The sequence below is a fragment of the Leptonychotes weddellii genome, chromosome 2, assembly GCF_054177405.1.
Source record: "Leptonychotes weddellii isolate Sample4059 chromosome 2, ASM5417740v2, whole genome shotgun sequence".
Classification (NCBI taxonomy): domain Eukaryota; kingdom Metazoa; phylum Chordata; class Mammalia; order Carnivora; family Phocidae; genus Leptonychotes; species Leptonychotes weddellii.
In genome coordinates this window covers 88,854,579-88,867,306 of record NC_138370.1, presented here as the reverse complement: position 1 = coordinate 88,867,306, position 12,728 = coordinate 88,854,579, and the positions used below count along the sequence as shown (strand labels likewise).

The 12,728-nt window shown below is 37.0% G+C and overlaps 1 long non-coding RNA gene across 1 annotated transcript in view; it reads right to left on the bottom strand.

Moving 5' to 3' along the window:
* LOC145720273 (uncharacterized) overlaps window positions 1-12,728 on the bottom strand; it is a 332,443-nt gene that overhangs the window by 20,814 nt on the left and 298,901 nt on the right. The gene's annotated exons all lie outside the window — the stretch shown is intronic.

Genomic DNA, 12,728 nt, shown 5'->3' with positions numbered 1-12,728 from the left:
AAATAAATAAATAAAATAAAATAATGCTCATTCAATTGCATTATTCTGCCCTTCCTAAGCTAGCAACTTGGAACCCTCATAGAATGTGCTAGTTAGGCACTTTATATCGCAAATCCCAGAAAGTCACTAAATGTAACTCCAGGGCTATTTTAATACTGTCATGGGTCCTAGAATCCAAACCCAGGGCTCTTATTCTACTGAATATTCTACAAGACATACTTAGAATGGCACATTCCCTCACTTTTTTTTTAAGATTTTATTTATTTATGACACAGAGAGAGAGGGAACACAAGCAGGGGGAGTGGGAGAGGGAGACGCAGGCTTCCTGCTGAGCGGGGAGCCCGATGCGGGGCTCGATCCCAGGACCCTGGGACCATGACCTGAGCTGAAGGCAGACGCTTAACGACTGAGCGACCCAGGTGCCCCCATTCCCTCACTTTTAGGTTGTTGCTCAAACATCACATACTCAAGTTATGTCTTTGAACACCCCATTTAAAACTGTACCCCCAATGTCACCCCTAGCACTCCCCATCCTTCTTCCTGGCTTTATTTTCTCCATAGCATTTATACTATCTAATGTACCATTTATTTTACTTCTTGTATATTATCCATATCCCCTCCATGAAGACAGGGATTTTTTGTTTTGTTTTGTTCGCTGTTTTGTCCCTAACAGCTAGGTCAGCACCCGCATATAATAAATGCTCAACAAATATTTGCTGAATGATATTTTGGAAGAAAATTTACTTATGTAACCACATTAAATTAAATTGAATCTGGACTCTGGAACACAGAGACTCTAGAACCAATACAGACACTTACTGGCTGTTGACCTTGGCTAAGTTATATAACCACTCTCTGCCTCAGTTTCCTCATCTGTAAAATGAGAATAATAATACTAGTTCTTATTGTATAGAGTTGTTGTGAGGATTAATGTGAGCTGATTTTTATAAAGCACTTTGAACAATACTTAGCATATTGTAAACACCATTATGTAACTTGTGGTAGTAAGAGTTGTTTTGAGCTGCCTCTGAATTAGGGTAACTTGTAGTAAGAGTTGCACTGAACTGCATCTGAATTAGTGCTGTGTTCTATGGATAAAACATTTGTTTGTTTAGATTTTACAGTTTCCTGTTTGTATTTTGGAGCAAATTCGTATTTTGAAGATTTTATGGGCTCTGGGAGCTAGCCTTTTCATGTAGGATTACAGATGAAAATAAGAATGAAAAGAATCTCGAATGGAAATTAGGCCTCTTTGAATTCTGGAAAGGCCATATAATCAGGCATTTTAGGAAAAAACAGGCCAATGAAAAATATAATTCAAGATACTATCTGCGTCTATGAGAGGCTACACTACTTCTCTGTAACACATATTACCATTGTTTGTGTTTGTTCAATGTCAATGTTCTACCTCTAGATTCTAACCTTCGAAGCTACATTCAAAACTCCATGGGAACAAAATAGATCTGTCTTGTTCACCACTAAAATTCATGTCATATCTGTCACATGGTAGATGCTTAATTCATATTTGGTTAAAGAAATATGTACTCTTGGCCACCCAGGATCCAAGGAAGCTATGGTTAACAAGTTATACTTTTATCCACCAGAAGCAAGAATTTATTATTTCTGCCTCTAAGAACCTACATTCACACTCTTTTCTTCTATCCAGGTTTTTATTTTTTATTTATTTATTTATTTATTTATTTATTTAAAGATTTTATTTATTTATTTGACAGAGAGATAGCGAGAGCAGGAACACAAGCAGGGGGAGTGGGAGAGGGAGAAGCAGGCTTCCTGCCGAGCAGAGAGCCCGATATGGGACTCGATCCCAGGACCCTGGGATCATGACCTGAGCCGAAGGCAGACGCTTAATGACTGAGCCACCCAGGCACCCTATCCAGGTTTTTATTGAACTCAATCATGACCTCCCTTTGCCTCATGGCCTCAATTGTCTACCTTTTCCTTTGTGCCTTTGAACTTTTACCTATTGTTACTAGCTGATGACTTTCTCTGTATTGAAGTCAAATTTCCTAGGGAGAGACCCTTACTGGCTTAATTAATTAGTATTATTGGTCTTAGACAAAATTCTCATATTATAGGCTACTCTCAAGTATTATAGATTGACTGCCCTTGGATCTTCTGGCCTAATCGATATGGCCAGGGTAGTGGTGATCTGGTTCAGAATAAGGTTATCTGGGTATAAGGAATAACTAGGGCTGATTCCCTCAGTACAGCCTCTGTATGTAAGTTCTCAGAATACAGGATGGTGAAGGCTGGCTTGCTGAGGCTGAGGCTGTTTAGCATGCCCCATTTATTCATTCAGTTACAATTATTGTTTACTATATTGTTTACTATAATATTAAAAGGGTATGGTGGGGGAAGGGGTAGAGATATAACACTCTATCCTAGCTCTCCTAGACCTCCCAGACTAGTGGAAACAGTCAAGCAAATTGAATACAGAATAATGGTATGATATTGGTGAGCATTCTATGGAAACAGAATGAACAGCCTATAGGGACTGGGAGTGTGAAAAAAGCTCCATCTTCACTCAGATTTTTCTGTTCTAAGGATGTGCTGAAGAGGAGTTCTGTGTCACGTTTATGTCCTTTGATACCCTTGTTATCTTGATATCTTGTATAAAAAATTATCCAAAGCAAAACCAAGAAATGGCATTAAGCATATACTCCTTCACCTAAAGGACTTTTGTGTTTTTGTTTTTTTGTTTTTTTTGTTTTAAAGATTTTATTTATTTATTTGAGACAGAGAGAATGAGAGACAGAGAGCATGAGAGGGAGGAGGGTCAGAGGGAGAAGCAGACTCCCTGCCGAGCAGGGAGCCCAATGCGGGACTCAATCCCGGGACTCCAGGATCATGACCTGAGCCGAAGGCAGTCGCTTAACCAACTGAGCCACCCAGGCGCCCATGTTTTTTTGTTTTAATTGTATTTTAGTAATCTCTAAACCCAACGTGGGGCTCAAACTCACAACCCCCAAGATCAAGAGTTGCATACTCTTCCTACTGAGCCAGCTAGGCGCCCTGGACTTTTGTTTTTGAGTGAAACAACAGAGTCTTTGGTTCTCAGATATTTTCTCCAGGGAGTGTAGTGAGTGTATCAGAATTGTTTGAAAATAACCAGTTACAGCCCAGTAATCTGAAAGATGTGTCCATAAACTGGGCTGAGATCCGGGGAGAATTTCCTTGTCCTCCTCCTGATTTCAGATTTCTGTTATTCTCCCTTCACAGCGGTTCTAACTAGTAATTACTGGACAGGTATTTAAGTTCCCTAATTTTTTTTATATGAGCATAATTGACACACAATGCTACATTAGTTTCTAGTATTCAATTTAGTGATTTGACAAGTTTATGCATTATGCTAAATTCCCTCTTTTCTTTCTGGTAATCTAGATATTGTAGAAGGGAGGGCTTGTGATAACCCTTCATTCTGATAGAATTCTTAGTGGGGGTAGATATTCTATGATGAGAAGCCCCCTGGAACACTCTTCTTTATCGGTAACTGTTAATTTTCTCCATGTCCCCTAACTTTCTACATCTTCTGCCACTGCCTTGCTTTCTCTTTTTTTCCCAATCAATTCTCCAGTAATGTCTGCTTCACCCAATAGCCTGAAGGTAGGTCATTGGGCCTGAAGGTCATAGATATATACCACCTTACACATTAGCATACACTGAATATAAAAATGTAAATCTACCCCTAAATGACCAGTTTTAAAGATGATGATGATATTCTAAGTATTCTGATTCCGACCTAAGATGAACCTGAGAATTTGAATTCATTCGATGAAGTTCTTAATGGTGTTCCTCATTGAACATTTGATTTCTGGCACATAGTTACTTTTTAAAAATTGTTTTTTTTGTTGAATCAAGGAAAGCAGTTGTAAGGGATTGTTCAGGGGGATAGAAAAGGTCTGTCTTTGTTATTACTTAGTTTGGAAGTTGGAACTGTGGAAGCACTTAATAATTACTGTTTTTAGCTGCAAAATCCGTTCACTCAAACCATTCTAGATCATCCTTTGGACACTGAAATGCAAAGACCCTGCATTGGAAGTCTGTGAAAGAGTTCATGTCATTGACCAGTAGATGGCAGTGTTATACTATAGTTTAGAGAAAGCAAGGAGCAGAAGGTAAAGAAGCATTTCATAAATTGAAGTATCCATCCACAGTGCCCTTCCTCCCCTACTGATACCCCCCAAACCCCCTTCCACTTACTTTCTACCCCAGACAGCTATCTTATCCACCCAATCACCCCTTTTTAGGTTCCCAGGGATCTCTTGTCGCCAGTCTCTATTTACTCACAGGAAATAGCTTTTACACTTATTCATAGTAAGCTCATAGGAACAGGGCCAGCTACATAATTTGCAGGGCTCAGTGTAAAATAAAAATGTGGGCTTCTTGTTCACAATTTATTGAGTGTTTTAAGACAGTAACAGCATCACGTTAAACCAAACACAAAGGCCCTTTGGAGCCTGCAAAGGGCGTACGTGCAGGAAGCCAGCTATGTGTTACGAACTTAAAAGATCTCTTTCTCTGCCCACTCCTCCCTCTGTTATTGCAGTGCTGTCCTGTGACACACACCAAAGGGCTACTCAAAGGAAGAATCACTGAATGTTATTCAGACATCACAGAATTTTCTTTTTTCTTTTTTCTTTTTTAAGTAGGCTCCACACACAGCATGGAGCCCAATGAGGGGCTTGAATTCACAACCCTGAGATCAAGACCTGAGCTGAAATCAAGAGTCAGATGCTTAAACAACCAAGCCACCCAGGCACCCCCAGACATCATAGAATCTTAGTACTGTGAGAGAATTAGAGATCATCTAGTCCAATTGCCTTATTTTAAAGATGACTAAACTAGGGCACTTGGCTGGTTCAGTCAGTAAAGCATATGACTCTTGATCTAGGGGTTATGAGTTCAAGCCCCACATTGGGCAGAGAGCCTACTAAAAAAAAAAAAAAAAAAAGATTGAATTCAGTTCTGAAGAGATGAAGTGGTTCACCCAAAGTCCCCAGCTAGTTATATCACAGGTTGGACCAGAAGTAAGAGTTTTCACCTGCCAGGCCAATGCTCACTCTACCACAAAGGCTTGGTGAGGGGTATTTTGAGAAAAGTGTTGTCCTGTCTATTCAATCAAGACTACTTTGTTCTGTTTTCTCTACAAGAGAAGGGTGCAGGCTCATATTACTTAGATTTATTGAATACCAGCTATATGCTAGGCACCATGTTAAATATTATATATATTATATATTATACATATTACATATTATGCTTCAATTAAAAACAACTAAAAACAGTCACAGAAAATCATTACTATTTTCCTCACTTTTCAATTAAGAAAAATTGAGGCTCAGAACTTGACTTTTAGTAAGTAGGAAGACAAGAATTTAAGCAAGTCTATAGGATTCCAAAACCCATTTTCTTTTGACACATCATTCCTGAGTTCTAGAAATGCTGAGTCAGCCTGTATTTCCTGAACGTTGTCTTTTTGGCCGGCTCTAGATGATCTTGGGGACTCTTACTAGACTTTCTATGCTCTTAAACTTCATCAAGCTTGCTCCTGCCTTAGGGCCTTTGCTCCAGGGCTTTTCCTCCACTTGGGATTATTCCCCTGGACAATCCATGAAAACAGGAATGCATGTCAGCTAAATAGGGGACCTGATCGTGGGCCACTGTGAGGAGATGGGCTTTTTCTCTGAATGGAATGGGAGACACCGCAGTGTTTTGCCGGAGTCACATGTTGAAAAGAGACTAAGGGGGTAAGGAAGGGAAGGTAGAACCTGGGAGGCTTTTTAGGGGAGTTATATTAATCCACAGGAAAGATAATGGTGATTCGGATGAAAGTGATAGCAGTGCAGGTGATGGGAAAGGCTTGGCTTCTGGAATTATGCATGTATTTAAGTATGATAATTTTAACTTTGTGTTATGAATATATATATATGATTTCAAATATATACAAAGGTAGGGAGACAAGTATAATGAATTCCCATGTTCCTACTAGGCACCTAATGAAACTATCCTGTGTTAGGTACTTTCCAACAACTGTAACAATTATTAACTTGTAACCAATCTTGTTGAACATATTACACCCCCCTCCCCACCTCCCCAGTTTGAAGCAAATCTCAGACACCATATTTCATGTGTAAATATTTCAGCGTTTACTACTTCACTTACTTCTGACGGCCCTTCTTTTTGCTTTCCGCTTGTTCATTCTTTGGCATACTTTTGGCTTTTTATTTACTGTCTGCCCTCTTTGTCCTCTTTAAACGTTTTTCATTCCTACCAATTACAAATTTTGTATTCTCAAATTCAGACTCCGTGAAGAAAGTTTCTTTCTTTTCTTTCTTTCTTTCTTTTTTTTTTAATGTAAACTCTATGCCCAACGTGGGGCTTGCACTCACAACCCCAAGAGTTGCGTGCGCTACTGACTGAGCCAACCAGACGCCGCAAGAGAGGTTCTTCCGGGTTCAGTTAGTTGTATTGTTCTCTCTGCACGGAGGTTATAAACTGGCCAAATTATGATAGACTGGCTGTTCTCGAGTCTGGCCCCCTCTCTTGGTCAGTCAAGCTGGCATAATATTAAGGTCAGTTTTTCAAAGAGGGGTGATGGCAATGGCACTCCATTAGCAAATGATGGGCAGATCTCTAATACTAATAAATAGTGGAGGGGCGCCTGGGTGGCTCAGTCGTTAGGCGTCTGCCTTCGGCTCAGGTCATGATCCCAGGGTCCTGGGATCGAGCTCCGCATCGGGCTCCCTGCTCCGCGGGAAGCCTGCTTCTCCCTCTCCCCCTCCCCCTGGTTGTGTTCCCTCTCTTGCTGTGTCTCTCTGTCAAATAAATAAATAAAATCTTTAAAAAAAAAAAAATAGTGGAAATGTAATACTGGAAAGGATATAAATTGAAAAAATATGAGACTGCAATAAAGCGAGAAATCGGTAAGTACCTAACCACTTAATTGCCATTATTTTACTGTCTGACTTGACTCATTTAGAGTGCTATTCTTGAGTGCCACTAAGGAATTAAGGGGCATTTTTTTTCTTAAGGTATTTTTGTTTTAAACAGGCTGAGTAATAGTGTAGATCATAATGTACTGGATTGAAAGTCAAAAGGCACATTTAATTCCTGTGTTCATTATGGACTCTGTACAACATTGGACAAGCTAATAAACTTTGTGCCATAGCTTTTCTACTTTCAAATGAGATTAATACCTGCCCTTTTCCTATTTCACATATGGAGACAAGATGAGAGAGAGAAAAGTACTTTGAACATTTATTTTTTAAAAAAGTGAAAATCTAAGTAATTGCTATTTTATATGTGAAGTTTTTTTTTTTCTATGTGAAGTTTTTAATGCAGTTATAAAATGAACAGTGGATTTCATTTCTTACTTTTGCAAATGGTTACATATTCTCTAATCTGTTTCTTTTCATCATGTCCTCAAATGTTTTTCTTCCCACACTGTAATGTATCTGCCATATGTACATACCACTTAGAACAGTGCCTGACACTTGGTAAGAACTATAGAAATGTTAGCCACTACCTTCATCAGTATGAAAAAGAGTTAGTCAAAACAAAAGTTCATAGAGTTAAATGCTGAAAAAGTTGACTCCCCTCCCCACCGCATAATACCCACCTTCTTAAAATGTAATTGCTTGAAGTATGTAACATAGCATACCGTGTGAGAATATGAAGAAAATAAAACTTTTGGGACCCTAGCCAACTGTTAGAATCAGTGTTTATGGAAAAAAAGGGGGGGGAAGAGGTGGCAGTTGAAGGTGACAATTTTGGTATCTGATAGCCCAGTTGTTCTCAAAGACTGCTTTGTTCTCAAAGAACCCAAGAACCACTTGGGAGCTTTCTGAAATCTCTGGTTCCATTTGCAGAGATTCTATCTAGTCAGTTAACAGTGGAGATCAAGAAAGCAAAAAAAAAAAAAAAAAAAAAAAATTAAGTTTCTCTGGTGATCCTGATTCTGAGCCAGGCCTGGGAGTCACAGGTGTAGAAAAATATAATAGAATTCTTTAACTTAGTACATCATTTATTACCTATCATTTTATTCCAAGTGGTATTTATGGGGAAATATACATACCTACACCCAGAGAAGGGGACTAGGAAGATATTTATCAAAATCAGAATAGTGATTATTTCTGGATTATAGGTTTATGGAAATACTTATTTTGCAATTGCTTTTCTTATTTCCAAGTTCTGGTTGAGCGTATGTTATTTTTATAATAATAGATGTTTCTAAGGAAAATATTTACAACCAGTGCAAGATTTGTTTTTATTGAGGTATAATTGGCATACAATATCCTATTAGTGTAAGGTATACATCAGAGTGATTCTGTATTTTTTATACATTATGAAATGATCCCCATAGTAAGTCTAGTTACTGTCACCATACAAAGTTAATACAGTATTATTGATTATATTCCCTTTGTGTATGTTACATTCTTATGACATTTATTTTATAACTGGGAGTTTGTCCCTGTTAATTCCCTTTATTTATTTTGCCCACCCCTCAACACCTCCCCACTCTGGTAACCAACAGTTTATTTCCTGTATCTATGACTGTTTCTGTTTATTTTATATGTTTGTTTGTTTTATTTCTTAGATTCCACATATAAGTGAAATCATAATGGTATTTGTCTTCCTCTGTCTGACTTATTTCATTTAGCATAATACCCTTTAGGTCCACCCATGTCACAAGATTTCATTCTTTTTTATGGCTGAGTAATATTCCACTCTGTATATATGTGTGTGTGTGTGTGTACCACATCTTATTTATCCATTCATCTATTGATAGGTTGTTTCCATATCTTGGTTATTGTAAATAATGCTGCAGGGAATGTGGAGGTGTCTATATCCCTTCAAATTGGTGTTTTTGTTTTCTTTGGATAAATACCAAGAAGTGGAATTGCTGAATCATATGGTAGTTCTATTTTTAATTTTTGAGGGGAACCTCCATGTTCGTTTCTACAGTAACTGCACCAGTTTACATTCCCACCAACAGTGTATGGGGGTTCCCTTTTCTCCACATCCTGACTAACACTTATTTTTTGTCTTTTTAATAATAACCAACCTGATGTGAGGTAAATGTGAGGTAAAATTGTGGTTTTGATTTGCAGTTCTCTGATTTGCATTTCCCTGATGTTGAGCATCTTTTCACGTACCTATTGGCCATCTGTAAGTCTTCCTTGGAAAAATCTCTATTCAATTTCTCTGTCCAATTTTAAATCAGGTTGTTTGGGCTTTTTTCTTTTATATTAAGTTGTGTAAACTATATATATTTTGAATATTAACCCCTTATCAGATGTATGATTTGCAGATACCTTCTCCCATTCAATAGGTTGCCTTTTCATTTTGTTGATGGCTTCCTTCTCTGTGCAAAAGCTTTTTACTTTGATCCCATTTATTTATTTTAGCTTTTGTTGCTTTTGCCTGAGGAGACTAGTCCCCCCTCCCCGCAAAAATATTGCTAAGACCAATGTCAAAGGGTTCACAGCCTATGTTTTCTTCTAGGAGTTTTATGGTTTCAGGTCTTGCATTCAAGTCTTTAATACATGATGTGAGATAATGGTCCAATTTCTTTTGCATGTGGCTGTCCAGTTTTCCCAACAGCATTTATTGAAAAGATTCTCTTGCCCACTTTGAAGAGAGTGTTCTTGCCTACTTTGTCATAGATTAATTGACCATATAAGCATGGGTTTATTTCTGGGCTCTCTAGTCTATTCCATTAATCTAGGTGTCTATTTTTGTGGCAGTACCATACTGTTTTGATTACTATAGCTCTGTAGTATAGTTTGAAGTCAGGGAGCATGATACCTCCAGCTGTGTTCTCCTTTCTCAAGATTGCTTTGGCTATTTGGGGTCTTTGTCATTTCAAATAAATTTTAGGATTTTGTTTTGTTTTGTTTTAGTTCTATGAAAAATGCCCTTGCTATTTTGATGGGCATTGCTTTGAATCTGTAAATTTCTTTGGGTAGCATAGACATTTAAACAATACTAATTCTTCCAATCTATGAGCACTGTGTATCTTTCCATTTGTGTCAGCTTCAATTTCTTTCATACTGATGATGATGATGATGTCTTATAGTTTTCAGAGTACAGGTCTTTCACCTATTTGGTTAAAATTATTCCTAGGTATTTTATTCTTTTTGATGCAATTGTAAATGGGTTGTTTCTTTCCTTTTCTGATAGCTTGTTAGTATATAGAAATGCAACCGATTTATGTATATTAATTTTGTATCCTGCAAGTATACTGAATTCATTTATTAGCTCCAGTAGTGCTTAGGATTTTCTGTATATAGTATCATGTCATCTGTAATTAGTGACACTTTTACTTCTTCCTTTCCAATTTAGATGCTTTTTATTTCTTTTTCTGGCCTAATTGTTGTAGCTAGGATTTTCAATACTATGTTGTATAAAAGTGGCAAGAGTAGGCATCCTTGTCTTCTTCCTGATCTTAGAGAAAAAACTTTCAGCTTTTCTCTGTTGAATATAATGTTGTGGGTTTGTCATATATGGGCTTTATCATGTTGAGATACAGTTCTTCTATACCCACTTTAAGAGTTTTTATCATAAATGGATGCTGAATTTTGTCAAATGCTTTTTCTGCATCAATTAAGATGATCATATGATTTTTATCCTTTGTTTTTTTTCTGTGGTGTATCACATTGATTGATTTAAGGAAGTTGAACCACCCTTGTATCCCTGGAATACTGTATACACTGAAATCCCACTTGATTGTGGTATATGATCTTTTTCATGTGTTGTTGAATTTAGTTTGCTAGTGTTTTGTTGAGGATTTTTGCGTATGTGTCCTTTAAGGAATATATGCTTATAATTTTCTTCTTTTCTTGTATCTGGTTCTGGTATTGGGTAATTCTACCTTTGTAAAATGAGCTTGGAAGCATTCCTTCCTCTTCAATTTTTCTGGAATAATTTGAGAAGGATAGGTAACTAATTCTTTTTTAAATGTTTGGTAGAACTCACCTGTAACAACATCTGGTTCTGGACTTTTGTTTGTTGGGAGTTTTTAAATTACTGATTCAATTTCATTATTAGTAATCAGTCTACTTGAGTTTTCTGTGTCTTTATGATTTGGTCTTGCAAGGTTGTGTATTTCAAGGAATTTATTCATTTCTTCCAGGTTTTCCATTTTGTTGATGTGTAAGCGTTCATAATAGCCTCTTGTGATCCCTTATATTTCTGTGGTGTCAGTTGTGACTTCTCTTTCATTTCTGATTTTATTTGGGCCCTCTGTCTTTTTTCTTGATGACACTGGCTAGAGATTTATTGATTTTGTTTATCTTTTCGAAGAACCAGCTTTCAGTTTCATTGATCTTTTCTATTTTTTTAGTCTCTATTTCATTTATTTCCACTCTGATCTTTATTATTTCCTTCGTTCTACTAACTTTGGGCTTTGTTTGTTATCTTTATTCTTTTTCTAGTTCATTTAGGTGTAAAGTTAGATTGTTTATTTGGGATTTTTTTTGTTTGTTTCTTGAGGTAGGCCTGTCTCACTATGAACTTCCTTCTTAGAATTGCTTTTTGCTGTGTCACACAAATTTTGAAACATTGTGTTTCCATTTTCAAGGTGTTTTTTATTCTCTTTCTTTCTACACTGACCCACTGATTGTTTAGTAGCATGTTGTTAGTCTCCACATGTTTGTGTTTTTTCCAGTTTTCTTCTTGTAATTGATTTCTAGTTTCATGTTGTGACCAGAAAAGATGCCTGTCTTGGTTTTAATCTTCTTGATTTTATTGAGACTTGTTTTGTGGCCTAACATTGTGGTTGATCCTGGAGAATATTCCATGTACACTTGTAAAGAATGTATATTCTGTAGTTTTTAGATGACGTGTTCTGTATAAAACTGTAAAGTCCTTCTGGTCTAGTGTGTTGTTTTAGGTCACTGTTTCCTTATTGATTTTTTTTTTTTTTTTGCCTGGGTGATCTATGTATTGATGTAAGTGGGGTGTTAAAGTCCCCTACTATTATTGTATTACTGTCAGTTTCTCTATGTCTGTTAATATTAGTTTTATATATTTAGGTGCTCCTATGTTGGGTACATTAATATCTATAAATTAATTGATTCTTGGATTGACCCCTTTATCATTATGTAATGTCCTCCTTAGTCTTTTGTGACAGACTTTGTTTTAAAGTGTATTTTATCTCCAGGGCATCTGGGTGGCTCAGTTGGTTAAGCATCTGCCTTCAGATCAGGTTATGATCACGGAGTCCTGAGATCGAGTCCCACGTTGGGCTCCCTGCTCAACGAGGAGTCTGCTTCTCCCTCTCCCTCTGCCCCTCCCCATGCTACTTCTCTCTCTCTCTCTCTCACTCATTCTCTCTCTCTCTCTAAATAAATAAAATATTAAAAATAATAAAGTCTATTTTATTTGATATGATTATTGCTATTCTTTCTTTTCATTCCCATTTACATGGAATATTTGTTTCCATCTCTTCACTTTCAGCCTGTGTGTCTTTGAACTGAAGTGAGTATCTTGGAGGCATCATATTTGTAGTCTTCTATTTTTATCCATTCAGCCAACCTATGTTTTTTTATTGGAGCATTTAGTCCATTTATATTTAAAGTAATTATTGATGAGTATGTACTTATTGCCATTTTGTTAATTGTTTTCTGATTATTTTTGTAGTTTTTCTCTGTTTATTTCTTCCTCTCTTTGTCTTCTCCTCTGTAGTTTGATGGTTTTCTTTAGTGTTA